The sequence below is a fragment of the Benincasa hispida genome, chromosome 6 (genome assembly GCF_027475165.1).
Source record: "Benincasa hispida cultivar pf3 chromosome 6, pf3_genome.v1.1, whole genome shotgun sequence".
NCBI classification, from domain to species: Eukaryota; Viridiplantae; Streptophyta; class Magnoliopsida; order Cucurbitales; family Cucurbitaceae; genus Benincasa; species Benincasa hispida.
The window spans coordinates 830859-847306 of NC_143483.1; the positions used below are offsets into that span (position 1 = coordinate 830859).

A 16448-nucleotide genomic window follows, 5' to 3' on the forward strand; every position below is an offset into this window, starting at 1 on the left:
GGTTAGATGGTTGATTCAATCATTGGAAACTTCGTTGTTGGAAATGTTCATCGATTGAAGTCTGCGTGTGTTCATGGTTTCTAGCAGCTCTTCATTTTAGCGTGAATTTTTTCTATATCTTTGTTGCCACTCAAACACCATCGTCATCGTTGTTGCTTAAAGTGGGTCTTGCTGTCGCAAATCTATTTAATTCGTAAATCTATGCAGGAGGAAGGAGATATTGTGTCGTCGGAACTTCTGATCCACAACACTATATATGCCATCGGTGTTGAGTATGCCACCATCCGTCACGGATAATGGATGTCTCCATCCTCATAGTACTCAAGAGTATGAGTGAGGGAGGGAGCAGGTTAAGAGGGAGAGATTTGGGAGGGAAGATTAAGGAAGATGGTGTTGGAATAAGAAAGGAAAGAGTTTTAGGTTGTTTTTCTTTTGTTAATCTTTTCATGTTAATCTTTTCTTTACCTTTTCTTTAACTTTTTCTGTTTTTTTTAACTTTTCAATGATTTTTTTTAGTTTTTTTCAACTCTTTTTTTCTTTCAATTTACTGTTTTTTTCTCCATATAATTTTTTCATAATTTTTTTCACTTTCTTGTTTTTTCATGCCCTTTTTTTCTTCTTTTTGTTTTTTTTTATTTGCTTCTTTTCTTTTTAACTTTCTTCTCTTTTTTTTTTTACGTCTTTCTTTTATTTGTTACTTTTTTTTCCCTTTTTCCTTCCTTTTTTTCACTCATTTTTTTCTAAGTTTTTTTTGTCGCACTTTTGTTACACGTTATTTTAATAATTTCTCCCTATTTTTATTTTTTTTTCCAAATTCCTTTTCTTTACCGGAGCTCATAAATTGTGTCCCCATTTCATTATCTACAAGAAACACCGACACAACAATATTTTGGAGATGAAACGAAGCCGTCGCATCATTTTTTTTTTTTATTTTCTTGTATGAAAATTATTGTTGTTATTAAATACATTTTGGTAAAAAAATTTTGAAGGACTAAATTTAAGATTTATTTAAAGTATGGAGACTAAAATTAGCTATAGTCAACACTATTTCAAAACCTCCATTTGTTATAGTATTTACTATTTGCTACAGTTTTTACTAATTTACATTCATCATTTTTTTACTAATTTACACTATTTCAAAACCTCCTGTTATAGTTTTTACCTGCATTGTTCATCACTATCTCAACTCTATTCCTTCCTGACACTCCAAACTCAATGTTGGAAAGAGGCGAAGTAGAGAAGGCAAAGGCCATGCTCCAATGCATTCGTGGTGTGTCCGAGAAGGATGTAGAGGCAGAATTTCAAGATATTGTGGCGGGGAGTATGGCTACCAAAGCAGTGAAACATCCATGGAGGAATTTGAGAGAGAGACAAAATAGGCCACCGTTGGTAATGTCCATTTTAATTCCATTTTTCTAGCAATTGATTGGTATCAATGTGGTCATGTTCTATGCTCCTGTGTTGTTCAAGACCATTGGTTTTGGAGACAATGCTTCTCTTCTTTCATCTGTCATTACTAGTGGTATTAATGCTCTGGCGACTTTTGTATCTGTTTATGGCACCGATAAGTGGGGAAGGAGGATCCTTTTCTTACTTGGTGGAATCATCATGTTCGTTTTTCAGGTGAGTACATTCTTTCTTTAGCTTCTTTAAAGTTTTCTTTAATTATTAAACTAATGAATGTTATTTCTTTTTTTTCAAAAGCATTTTCTTTCTTCATTGTATTGATTCTAATAAAATTGTATTTGTAGGTTTTGTTGGCTATGTTTATTGCTTGGAAAATTAGAGTTTCTGGTGAGGTCGCTTATCTACCCAAGTGATATGCGGGTGTCATGGTGTTGTTCATATGTGTTTATGTTCAAGCCTTTGCATGGTCTTGGGGACCTCTGGGATGGTTGGTTCCAAGTGAATTTTTCTCACTTGAAATTCGATCAACTACTCAAAGTGTAACGGTCTCAGTGAATATGTTCTTTACCTTTTTGATTGCTCAATTCTTTCTCACCATGCTCTGCCATATGAAATTTGGGTTGTTCTTCTTCTTTGCTTTTTTTGTGGCGTTCATGACTCTATTCATCTATTTCTTCTTTTCGGAGACAAAAGGTATTCCAATTGAAGACATGTCATGTGTTTGGAGACAACATTGATTTTGGAGTAGATATATGCCTCAAGAATGTGCTAAAGTCCGTCCCCAAGTTTAGTATTTGAAGTCCAAACCCTTATAACTTGCACTATTTTTTTCCTTCTATAGTCTTAGTATTTGTTTACCATGTTAGCCTTTTTTTTTTTGGTTATTTCTAAACTTTTACTCTTGTATATGGTTTTATTCTCATGGAATAAAAATTCTCTTCCAATTTTAATTATGTTTTCTCTGTTTTTAATGCCATCCTAAATTTATGGTGTTTTTCAATGGTTGAATAATATAATGCTTAGAAGTAAATTCAAAAACTATTTTGCTCGGTAAATTCTCAAATAGACTTTTATTTATTCAAAATATTTTCTCTCAACAATTGTTCATTTTTAAATAAAAATAAACTTGACAGTTGAATAAGACGAAATACAGTAATTTTTTTAAAAGATAAAATCCAATCTATAACAATATATAATGCTACTATTTTTTAAAAACAGTTTGCTTTTTACTAGTTTACATTTTGTGAAATATTTTATTTACATGATATACCACTTGAAATTAATTGTAGAAATAATTAAATATTAAATAGTTATAAGTTAGAAACCCGGATTTAAAATGTTGATGTTGATGAAATATCGACATCTTTATTTTTATGAAAATGTCGTTAAAAATCTATACTGGGAAAAACATTTGGTTTTTCCTTTTGTCTTTTTCAATAGATGGTTATAAGGATATTTTAGGTCATTTCACATATAAATCATTAAATAATCTAAATTTTCAAGAAAGAAAAAACATTAAAATTAATAGATAATAAAAAATGAGTTTTTTTAAACAAATTATCTTCTAAGATGATTAAACATGAGATTTTAAAATCCTAAAAGATTTGATATTTTTACGTTTTTTATTTTATTTTGGGAAATTTTATTTTAATTTAATATAAATAAATATAATATTTTAAAATTTTAAAATTTTAAAATTTTTTATTTTTGACATGATTATATATTATTTTTTTCTCTATACATATAGTCTTTTTGTCTCATCAATTTTTTAAGATTTTTAAAAATATAAAATAACTTGAACTTTGATATTATTAACGTATTTTATATCATTCAAAAAAAACCCATACATGTGAAAATTAATGAAAATCCATATTTGAATGGTTTAAATTTATATTATCTCTAATATTTGATTTAATTAAAAGAACTCATACATGAAAATCAATGAAAACCCATATATGGTGTAATTTTGTATTAAAATCATTAAAAAAATATATATTAAATATGTTAAAATTTTGGCTCTCTCTAATATTTGATTAATATTTGATTTAGATCCAAAATTTGTCCTTAAGAAAAAAATCACACACATTCAAAGTAGGATTTTTTTAAAAAAAAAACTAAAATCTCATATTCACACTAAAAGAAGGAAAAAATATCCCCTATTTTTGTGCATACATGTTAAAAGTAGGTATTTAAAAAAAAAAAAATCTCTCCTATTTTTGTCCATACATGTAAAAAAAAGTTGATTATTTCGAATATTTGATTTATATCATTAAAAGCCTCATTCAAGATGAATAACATATTTGATTCGTTTAAAAGTTTGTTATAAAAAAAAATATCATTCATGCTGAAAAATTAAAATCCATAGGATTAAATTTTGTTTATCTAGATCCAAAATTTAACATTAAAAAAATAACCATTCATGTAAAAAAAAAAAAAGGAATTTCTTGAAAAAAAAACATTTTAGAAAATTAATCTCTACTATCGGGACAGATTTTTTTAAACAAAAATAACATTTTATATATATATATATATATAAAATATTTATATATAAAAAAAACATTTTCTGTTAATATAATTTGATTGGTTTACAAAAATAGAAAAATAAGGAAAATTATTTGAATTTAATTATTTTCTCCTTCTCTATCTTTTGGCTTCTACTTCTTCCTCTCCTCCTCCGTCTTCTTCTCCTTCGATTTTAATTCTTCTTCTTCTCTATTTATAATTTTGTTACTAGTTCAAAAATATTAATTAGTTCTACTTCAATTATAAATCTTCTTTTCTCTATTTATATTTTTGTTGCTAGTTCAAAAATATTAATTAGAATGACAATGTTAGTCAATAGAAGACCAAATTATAGACCAAGTGATAGTAGCTTTTGTAGTTTTGTTGCTAATTATAAAATAGTAATTAGAATGACATAGACAATGGAAGGCCAAGTGATAGACCAAGTAATAGAACACTATTACCTATTATAGATAGACACTTTCAATTTTCTAATTGATGGTAGTTTTTTTTTTTGTTTTAAGATAATTTATGATACATACACTAGACATTGTTATTGAAAATTTTGTTACTTTTAGATAGTCGTGATAATGTTTATCAAAGATAGACGCGAATAGAAGTCTATCAACGTCTGTCAGTGATTGAAACTTATAGGAGTCTATAATATATAAAGTTTGATAAAAGTCTATCATTGATAGAGACTGATAAAAGTCTATTAGTGTCGACAGTGATAAAAACTTATTGGTGTGATGTATGAGATACATCAAGTGGAGGATTAATGTACATGATTTACATTAAGTACCATGAAATAGAAAAAGAACTATGGTTTATATATTTCATGAGATGAAATATTAAAACTATTGGTTATAAATATAATATGGTAAGTTGGTTATAATATTTATTTATAATAATATTATCTATTGGATAATTATATCTTTTTCTCTAGTAACCAATTGAGTGAGAGGTTATTGGTGGTTTCATAGTAACCGTAAGATAAAAAAACGGTTTTCCTAAATTTAGAAGATTTTCTAGAGTTGCCATTCTCGGAAAAGAACTCACGGTTTGCTGTCAAGTGAGAATTGTATTCACTAAACGATAGCTGAAAGAGAGACTAAACGATTGTGGAGTGACACTATCCGATAGTCCACTCAGCTGGTTGTAGCTAAGCGATCACAAGGAATTCTCTATACGATAGCTTGCCAACTTCTAAACGATTGAGCATCCGTCTATACGATAGACTCTTATCATCTCCCACTTGCTCAATCGTTTATACAATCGCTATTCCTCTTATCTCTTCCTCTAAACAAGTCCACACAGAGCCCACACTTCTGGATTCTCACACCGAGAATACCAAGGTTGCCAACTTCTTAACGATTGGCAGTGTTGCGGTCGTTGTGTTCGAGCGTTCGTGTGTTGCTGTCTTGGAGACTGAATGAGCATTTGTGATCGAGGGAGTTTGAAGCATGAGTCTTCAAAGGTATGTATAATCTTTCCCTTGATCTCATTGTTAAGCATGTTGTAATTTCGTATTGTACATGACCTGTAAGTTTCCGTTTCGTGACTGTAATTGTTATTGTTCAATTGCGAATGGAATTTGGAACGATCATTCCACTGCTCATGGAGATCCTCATGTTTGATTCCTTCATCATTCTCACAGTACTCAAGAGCATGAGTGAGAGAGGATGCAAGTTAACAGGGGGAGATTTGGGAGGGAAGGATTAAGATGGTAGGTGGCAGTTGGAATAAGAAAGGAAAGAGTTTTATGTATTTTTCTTTTATTGATCTTTTCATGTTATTCTTTCTTTTCCTTACCTTTTCTTTAACTTTTGTTTTTTTTTTCGTTTTCAATGATTTTTTCACTAATTTTTTTTTATTTGTTTTCAACTCTTTTTTTTCTTTGTATTTACTTTTATTTTTCTCCATATAATTTTTTAATAATATTTTTACTTTCTTTTTGTTTTTTTTATTTGCTTCTTTTCTTTTTAACTTTATTCTCCTTTTTTTTTTTTACATATTTCTTTTATTTCTTAATTTTATTTCTTTTTCCATCCTTTTTTTCACTTTTTTTTGCAAGTTTTTTTGTTTCACTTTTGTTACAGGTTTTTTTTAATAACTTTCTCCCTATTTTTAATTTTCTTTTTTCAAATTCCTTTTCTTTACGGGAGCTCATAACTTGCGTTCCAATTTCATTATCAACAAGAAGCACCATCACACCAATATTCACTACAAGAAAATTGACCTTTTTCAAAGGTCAAAACCTTAAAAAACATTTAATAGACATTCGATACATTTTTTTCAAAGGTTATCTCAACCTTTGAAAAGTGTCAAAATAGATCCCGTCGAAAAAACTTTTTCAAAGGTTTATTAACCTTCGAAAAATATTATTTTTCAAAGGTTGATTAACTTTCGAAAATTATTATTTTTCAAAGATTATATATCTTCATAATTGTCATATTATTTATCGATAATTATCTATTATCAAGTAGTCTTTTTCGAAGGTTTTCATTATTTTTAAAGACTTATCATGTATTTTCAAAATTTTTAAAACCTTCATAAAAACTTATTTATCAACAATTGTATATCCTTCGAAAATTCTCTTACAAAACCTGTTAGCACATTTATTGACAAATCTCGGAAGGTTGTTTTTACTAATTCATCTACATGTAGTATCCTGAATTATAAAATATAAGAATAGAATAGAAAAAATAGATAATGACATGGATGGAAGTAAACTTATATTTCATAAAAGTACACCAAAAGACTATCGAAATTCTGTAACATCAAACTATGATTGATCAACTATAAACAAATTTTTTACGCATCTCTGCCATCATTTTTTGAAATCTATCCTCAAAACGATTTTCTAATTCACTTATTTGAGCCTAAGTGCTTCTCCTCAACCTCTCTTTGTCGTTCAGATTCTTGAAGTCATTGTTCGAACTCATTAAGACGACGCTCAAGATCGCGTATAGTAGACGATGATCCAAACAATTGTGACTATATTATGCCTATGTATGTGTATTCCTATGGATCAATTTTCCAACAATCCCATTGGAAAATAAACACAGAAGACTTCTTTGGCACAACTGCAAATCAACCACCAAACAAAGAAATATCCATGGTCATTTGTTAGAAAAGCTTAGCTAAATTCATGAAACTTTGATTGATACAAACAACTTAGTTTAGATCATGGAAAATGCAACCGATTTAAAGATTCAAATTGGACGAGTTACCTCAAAACTTATCATCTTTCATCACGATTCCAAACATTTCTATAGTTTCTCGAATCATGGCGCCACTTGTTCCAGTAAAAGTAGGTATTTGACACTCGACAACTATTGTGATATCACATGATAAAATAACTATTATGAGAGAGCGAAACAATAGTATAAAGCTTCATGCTCTTATTGACTCCTAAGATTTCAACATTGACTTCCTTAAAATAACTTGTGGCCGAACACTGTAATGACGGTTATGTGGAAGATATGGCAGGAAAGAAACTCGAGATTTTCTCATGCTTTTTGGTTTTTACTGTGTAAATATATGAAATCTTTTAGGAGGCGTTAGCCGTTAAGGGAGTAAGGAGTGGAGTTGTTTAGTCTGAAAAGTTGTAAAGAATAAGTCATACCATTGGTTTTTTTTAGTCATAGGAGCCTACAGTGATAGAAGACTCTATAAATATGACATTAATGGCAAAGCAAAAAATTAAATACGAGAAAAGAATGGCTTACCTCATATCATGGCACCATGAAAATCTGCAATGAGAAGATTTCAAGCTAACGCATCTGGCCTGCAAGATTTGAAACTCTCATCACCCATTGAAACAGACAATAGACCACTATTATAGGAAGAAAAATAATTTAACAAAAAGTGGCCAAAATCAGTGTGAAAAAGGAACAGGTAGGTTTGGGGGGAAAATACAGAATAGGAAAACGATAGTCAAGAACTAACCCAACATGGTGCAACAGTTGTTTCATATAGCTTTTCCACATATCGTGCATTGGCCAAAAGATTTCAAACCTGAAATAGAAAAGCACAATAATTCATTGTCAAACATAAATGATAGTGACAGCTAAAGAAAACCCATTTCAATGGTTGCTTATAAAGAAGAAGAACAAACTTAAAACTCTATAGAGTGCAATAACGTGACTTTGATTTTGACCAATAACCTTCTTAATTCCCCTTTCAATGAATAAGAATCAACAACTAGATTTTAATTCTAATTTCAGGAGAAATAGACACTTTCATCACCACTTTCTTGTTCAATACTATAAGGGGTTTATTTATATACACATACACACACAAAAATAAATAATTAAAAAAAACACACATGCGCGCGCACACACAAAAATTATTAAAAAAAAAAAAAAACACATGTGTGCACACACACAACAACAATTCATTGTCAAACATAAATGACCGTAACTCATTTCAATGACCATTTATCCAGAACAAACGTAACACAAAACAAAGTGCAATAAACATGACTTTATCCAATAACCTTCCGAATTCCATTTTTTATGGACATCAATCAACTACTAAGTGCTAATACTAATTTCAGGATAAACAGACACATTCATTACCATTTTCCAATTCAATCTAATATGGGATAAAATGAGGTGAGGAACTGGTGATGAGAGCTCTCAACCAAGGAGATAAATAGAACTCACTTGTGGAAATCAGAAGGCAAGTCAAATGTTCCACACTTTTTATGTTGCTTCATGGACATATGCCTTTTGGATCTTTTTTAATTGCTCCACAAAGCTCTCTTACAAGAGCCAATCATTCCAGCACGTTTTGGAACATAGTTATCAAGAAGGATGCAAGCATCAACTTTAAACTCTTTTGATCGCTTAATGTAAACACTAGTTTTTAGCTCATGATAGATCCTGTCAACCACTCTTCCTATATTATTTGAAACCTGCAGAGGTGAGACTAAAGTTAACCAAGTACATACTACACATAGTTCTTTTTCTTGTAACTAGGTATATGGGACATCGTACATAACATTGTAGCTATGGTCCAGAACACTACTTTTTGGAGACTTCACCACCCAAAGCCAAACTCATAAAACAACGATTTCCTTTTTAGATGTTATTAAGATTATGTTAATTTTTCACAATTTTTTCATCTTTTCTAAGACCACATTTGAGTTCCTAACTGTATCCCAAAAACAAAATTTTAAAAACTACTCTTTTTAGTTTCCAAATTTTGGCTTAGATATTGAAATTGTTTTTAAAAAGCTGGTAGCAAACGAAGAAACATGTGAATAAAATAGCGTTTATAAGCTTAATTTTCAAAATACAGAAAACCAAAGACTAAATGGTAAAAGGCCTTTTAAAGTTTCCATTGAGGACAACTTACATCCATAGTTGTTGTGAAACCTGGATTTCCATTTTTCTTACTTAAATAGATAATTAAGGGAATTAACTAAGTGAAAGTTAAATCCTATGTTGAAGAGAAGGAAATTCTAAGTGTTGAATAGATTTTCCTTGAGTAGTTTTGAGTTAAGTCTTAATTGGTAAAATTTGGCTAAGTGTAAGGTCAAAAAGGACCCATGCATTGAGTTTTAGGATATATTAACGCATAAGATGAGAAGGCAACCATGCATTTGTAAGGTTGGACGCATGATTGGCTGAAGTATTGGCAAGAGGCATTGCCAAGAGTTGCTCATGCATTGGGTATGCGTGAGCAAGAGCAAAGAAAGCGAAATGTTGAGCACAAGGCACTGGGCAGACAATCGTGTAGCAGCTGAGCAGTGCTACACGATGAGGTAGACGATCGTATAGTAAGTGAGCGGTGCTACATGATGAGGTAGGCGATTGTGTAGGTGGGCGCTGGACAATCGCATAGCAATGCAGGGAGCTAAACGATGAGGTAGGCGATCGTATAGCAATGCATGGAGCTAAGCGATGCGCTAGACGATCATAAAGATGCACACGACGTTAAACGATGGGAAGTGATGTACTAGACGATCAGGCTATACGATAGGCAAAGTACTACACTATCAGTGTAAGCGCTAGACAATAAGCATAGAAGTTGAACAATAGTGCTATACGATAGCACCAAACGATGGTGTTAAGTGTTAAGCGATGCACAGACGCTAAGTGATAGATTATATGATGGTGCTACGCGATGGGCGTGGACGCTAGATGATAGTCGTTTTGCATTAGACGATGAGCAGACGTGCTACACGATAGGCGGAATATTAAGCGATGGGCGTTACGCGATAGACACAGACTTAAAGTGATAATATGAAGCGATGAGTGGATGCATTGGGTGATAAGGCGTCAGCGCTAAACAATGGAGGTAAATGATAGGCGCGGTAGCTAAGCGATAAGCTATGCTCGAGATCGGTGAGAGCAAGATCATTAAGAGTGGGATCATTTACTAAACGACTGAGCTACACGATGGGCCGTGGAGCTAAACGATAGATGAAGGAACTAAGCGATGGAGAAGTGTTGAGGCTTGCGTTGCGCAAGACTGATGAGCTCATCAGGACAAATGGCTTTATCGACGGAAGTTTAAAATAGAGATAGTAGAAGCTGGACAAATAAATATTCATGCAAAGTGAGTACTATGCATGAAGAAGACACATCAAATAGAGGTGGATGAAGCTGGGCATTTGCAAAATAAGAGAAAAACGCCTGGATATGATCAAAGAAGGAGGTGTTGAGTAAAGGAGAAGGGTGGGATGCTTATAAAAGGAGCAGAACGCTTCACTTTAACCCACAAACCATTTAAGTTCATAAAGATCACTAAGAAAGGAGGAAGTAAGAGACATTTGTGCGTCAAACGAAGGAAAAGAGGTGGTGATCGGACGAAAGTTAGAACAGAGGCACTGAAGAAAGCCGAGTGTATGGACAAATGTGGGCTAAATTCAAACGAGAAGTTATTCCGGACTACTCGTGCAAATCAAGTGATTTTTGGACCAAAAGTTTTTAAATTGAATGTAGATTTGGTGTGAGGGCTGCCTTGATGGAATTTTAACTCTAAGGCTGTCAAATTCAAGAAAACCCGATAGGTGCTCATTAGTAGGGAAATAGTCAGGCCAGTGGGAGTGAACTCGAGACTCCGAACTATCACCAAGAAATTTCAAGGCGAAACTCTAAGGGTCCAGTAGAAGAGTAAAGGAAACCGGGTGAACTGGGAGGAAAAAGAAATCTCAGCGGGTCACTATGAGTGTTTTCCTCTTTTACTCTTTTAAGCATATTTTGAATTTATATGTTTTGGTTTATGAGCAAATGCTTATGTTATGAGATGAATAGAAGGGTGGGATAGTCAGGGGGTCTATGAACCTAGAACCTGAGCCCTAAATAAATCCTTATAGGATGGTCAGGGGACCGAAGAGTCTAGTTCTTGAGCCCGTGGGAAGGAAAAACCTTGAATTGAATGATAAGAGGGCCGACGGGCCTAGCTTCTGAGCCCATGAAAGGGAGAACTATGTGCACATAGGTTAATGAATGCTTATATATATGAATTGTTAACTATCTAACGTGTGTATAGGTAGGTTTGCAAAAGCTTCATTCAATGATGAAGGTCTGCATTGTAACCTTGTGATGTAATGTTTATAAGTTGAAAGAGACTTGTATGTATGATCCCACTCACTGAGCTTTGTGAAGCTCATTGTTCGTTGGTTTCGTGATTTGAGCTTAGAAGTGAATTGTATAAAGTAATTGGAAAAATAAGTGTAAATGTGAATGATGCGTTTATGATGCGTTAATGACGCGTTGATGCATTAATGATGTGAAATAGGACGCATGACACTCCTCTATTAAAGGCATTCAAATTTTCCTGAATCAAATCCAAGTATAAATCCAACTCAGGTTCCTGGTAAGTCCAGGGTCGAACTTAGGGATTCAGATTAAAGCTAACGCAGACCTTGGATTGTAACTGTTGTAGAAATATACTAAGTGAATGTAGAAATGAGTTATTTACATTAAGTTGCTGTGTGCATGCAAGAAGATACAAAAAGGTCAAGTAGAGAATGAGGGGTCGTGTGAAAATGGAGTTTGATGCAAGTGATATGCGTCGATCTAAGTTAGATGTACACAAACAAGAATACGATGCGAATGAGATGACTTGTTTATCTCCGTTTATGTGTTAGACTTCTATTCGGCACTTCTCAATGCGAATGTCATACAATACCTATCTCTAGGATGTATGCGTCAGTCACAGGATGCAATAAAACACCAGTGCGTCTATCTCTAGATGTACTAAGCATTTCTAATCTTAATGCTGACTTACTTATTCTCTTGAATAATTTAAGCTAAAGCTACTTTTACCAATTGATTTAGTTGGTTTAAGCATTTCAAAATGGAAGTTTGCATGAAGTTATAGATGCATCTAACATAAATAAGAAAAAAACAGTGGCAAAGTATGATAGATCGAATATGTGAATTTATAAAGAAACTGATTGTCTTTACAAAACCAACACTTAATCAAATGAGAAGACGAAACAATAAGTAAGATGAAATGAAAGGAGTCAAGTCGCAGACTACAATATCTTGTCTTCTTTGGCTCAATTCTAGTTCGTGTACAACCACTTGTGGAAGAATTGGAAGAAAGTTCTCTCTCGAGCTCAGCTTTCTCCGCTCCTTGATCGGTGATGGTGGTGGTTCTCTTCCCTCTTGTTCTTCTCGTCACTACAACACAGCTCTAAGGTCTCAAAATTTCAAAATTATGCAATGAGCTAAAAGATCCCTTCATTTGGTCGGATTTCTCCTATTTATAGGCGTTGGTCTTCTCCAACTTGATGATGGGCAGCATTAAATTCCATACCCTGGTCAGTCGTCTGACACTCAGATGCTTTTCAGACGCCGCTTGCTGTAGATGCCCATGCTTGCAAGTGGTAATTTGACACAAATAGCCTCAATCAATGAATCTTCCCTGTGTTGAATCCCTTCGACGCATGCCCCATATGTTAGACTTTGCCTGCGACACTTAGAATATTTGTTGAAATCCTACAATGTCATGCGTTAGTGCCACAGTATTTTAGCAATAAACATTCTTTTGCATGAGTTTGATAGTGTTCGAGTAATTCCATGCATTTTCTCTAAAAATGATGAGATTTTATCATTAAAGACCCTAATTGTTCCAACTTTTGAGCCATAATAACTTGTATTTCTACAAGTTATCACTCCTTCTGTTATTTCATGTTTTTCTTCTCATGTAACGAAAGGTGAGAAGTTCCAGGGTGCTACTATGGTCAACGCCTACCACAAGCCACAATCACACTTCTAGGGTTTTAAGAATGGTTGTTGTAAACTTTGTAGTTAAGTCTTGGAATTGTATAAGCATTACATTACTTTAATAAAATGGGCCTACTTAATCAATTGTTGTTTATCTCCTTGACTTAAAGTTTACTGCGTGTAGTAAAGAGGTTCAAATGGACAGTAGGTATCACAAAAGGGTGGTATCTACGATCCCTCACGCCTCTCCTCGGGCTCAGAAGTGCAGGCTCGGGGCGGGGTGTGACAGTTTTGGCCATAAATTTTTCATTCACAGCAGCCAAGAGGGTGAAATATATAGGATCACATTCATTCACATCAGCATATGAAAGAAATCAACTAACCATAAGAAAACTGAAAACAAATTGCCTTCCCCACCAAATGAAAATATTAATAACCAAATGTACAATGAGGGGACCTTTACTGTTACTTTGATCTCATAACCTCTCCAGAGTCTAGTAGTGGTGTAACTCTTGTCCCAAACTTCCAGTTCTTCAACTCTTTTGGATTCTCTAAACTAAAGTGGCATAGCCGTTTCTTCCCGATGTTCAAGTCATCGAACAAAGTGTTAGTCTACGTTTTTGGCTCAGTAATTAAGGGAATAGTTCATGGTAAATACAACCATACATAGAGTAGCATAATGAGATTTCTAAGACATCTTGATATCATGTTATCTGGTTTTCTAATACAGCCATACAAGGGGTATCCATCTTGCATTTCTAAGACTACCTTTGTGAACAGGGTCATGTCAATTTAAGTTTATACTTTTGAGCAATTTTATTAATAGTTTATCGACATCTTGATACCATGTTATCTGGTTTATATGAAATAATTTTCATTTGTCGCCTCACAGCTCAAGTTGGGGTTTATATAACTTGTAATTCTGGAACATGATGAAGAGTTAGTGAAAACTAATTCACTTATTAACAATTTATGACTTTTACCTGTCTTTATTGCAGCAGATAAGCATCTTGATTCGCCATAATGACAGACCTTAAGGCCTCCAAGCCACAAAAGAGGAAGAAAGGCTGGGTGGATATCTTGGTTAATTTTCGATGGATCATAGTTATTTTTGTAGTTCTCCCGATCTCATTCAGTTTCTACTTCATCCAATATCTTGGCGACAAATGATCGGAGAGGAAGTCCTAATAGGCAGCGACAGATTGAACATGAAGAAAATGTCCAGAAAGTTGTCGAACGCCTCAAATAGAGAAATCCTTCGAAATGTTGGCCTCGTCTTCACTGCTCGTAAGCCTTGGCTTGCGGTGGGAATGCGAAATGTTGACTACAAACGAGCATGCCACTTTGAGGTTGATCTATCGACTTTTTGAAACATACTTGACATTGCACGAGCACGCCTCTTCATTCGTTTGTATATTAGTACCTGCAGATGGAATTGAAGCATTAAAATCTAGTTGTTGTAATAAAGCAGCATAATGAGAAGTTGAAATGGAGAAAAACCAAATGAACCAAGATATATCTCCCCGAAGGAGCCACTACCGATCTTTCGGCCAAGGCAAAACTTATTACCGCGCAAGGTTCCATCCGGGAGGGAAAAAGAAGAAAGAGAAGCGTAGAAATGGAAAATGATTAGGAGAAGTTGAACATGGAATCGAGGGAATCGAGGGCGAAGAATTCAAAATTCAACGCCATGTTGATGCTGAGAAGAGGAATCGAAGGTTCATCGATTAAGAAAGAAATGAAAGAAAGCGAGAAATTGAAATTAGAGATCTAGGGCAGGGCAAGGCAGAAATTTTGGTTATCATTTCAGAATAAAAATAAATAAATATCACTTGCGCATAGCCTATCGTTTAGCTACCGCGCCCATCCTTTAGCTCCATCGTTTAGTGCTGACGTCTTATCGTTTAACGCATCTGCCTATCCTTAACGTCATCGCCTAGCGCCTGCATCTATCGCCCAACGCCCATCGTATAGTATTTTGCTTATCGTGTAGTGCATCTGCTCATCGTTTAGCGTAACACGGCTATCGTCTAGCACTATCATCCAACTTCTACGTTTATCGTCTAGTGTTTTCACTGATCATGCAGTACTTTGCCTATCGTATAGCCTGATCGTCTAGTGCATCATTCCTCATCGTTTAACGTCTCGCGCATCTTCACAATCGTCTAACGCGTCCACCTATCGCTTAACGTCATCGCCCAGCACCTACGTCTATCGCCCAACGCCCATCGCTTAGTATTCTGCCTATCGTGTAGCGTGTCTGCTCATCGTTTAGCGCAGCACGACTATCGTCTAGCGCTATCGTCCAACTTCTACGCTTATCGTCTAGCACTTTCACTGATCGTGCAACACTTTGCCTATCGTATAGGTCGATCGTCTAGTGCATCACTCCTCATCGTTTAACGCCGCGCGCATCTTCATGATCGTTTAACGCATCCGCCTATCACTTAACGTCATCGCCTAGTGCCTGCATCTATCGCCCAACGCCTATCGCTTAGTATTTCGCCTATCGTGTAGTGCGTTTGCTCATCGTTTAGCGTAGCACGGCTATCGTCTAGTGCTATCGTCCAACTTCTACACTTATTGTCTAACGCTTTCACTGATTGTGCAGTACTTTGCCTATCGTATAGCCCCATCATCTAACACGTCACTCCTCATCATTTAATGCCGCATGCATCTTTACGATCGTCTAACACATCTTCACGATCCTAACCTTTCTCAAAGGTTTTTATTAACCTTCAATAAAATGTGCATAGTTTTCAAAGAACTTATCAAAGCCTCTGATAAATGTATGTATTTCTCAAAGGTTTTTATTACCCTTTGTTAAAAACTACATATTTCTCAAAGGGTTTTTCAAAACCACCAATAAATATAGATCCTTTTCAAAGGTTTTTATTAACCTTTGATAAAAAAGCATATATTTCTCAAAGGTTTTTCCAATACCTTCAATAAATGTATATCTTTCTTAAAGGTTTTTATTAACCTTCAATAAAAGGTGCATATTTTTCAAAGGACTTATCAAAGCCTCCGATAAATATATGGTATACGAATAACCAAAACTTGATTTTGGGTAAACTACCCATGCTTTCAATTCAAATAAAAATTGGGTCTCAATCAAGAATTCAGCTTGAATTTGGATAAAAAATCTGATTTTTTTTTGGGTCATCGATTTGGAGTAGGGTAAAATTGGTGGCCTCCCCAAATAATAATTTGAATAATGGCTTCTCTTCGAAGACAATAAAACTTCGAGCTTTATTTTGATGAGTAAAATTGAGATTTTAACTAAATTTGGATAAACTTGAGGCTTTGATTGTTTTTTTTTTCTCTCTAAGATTTCCATATTGGAAT

At 33.9% G+C, this 16448-nt stretch overlaps 2 pseudogenes; one reads left to right on the forward strand and one right to left on the reverse strand.

Moving 5' to 3' along the window:
- Nucleotides 1-296: 296 nt before the first annotated feature.
- LOC150035325 (sugar carrier protein C-like) lies at nucleotides 297-2198 on the forward strand (annotated as a pseudogene).
- A 4735-nt stretch (nucleotides 2199-6933) lies between these two features.
- Nucleotides 6934-13465, reverse strand: LOC120079876 (ribonuclease MRP protein subunit POP4-like; annotated as a pseudogene).
- Nucleotides 13466-16448: the final 2983 nt, after the last annotated feature.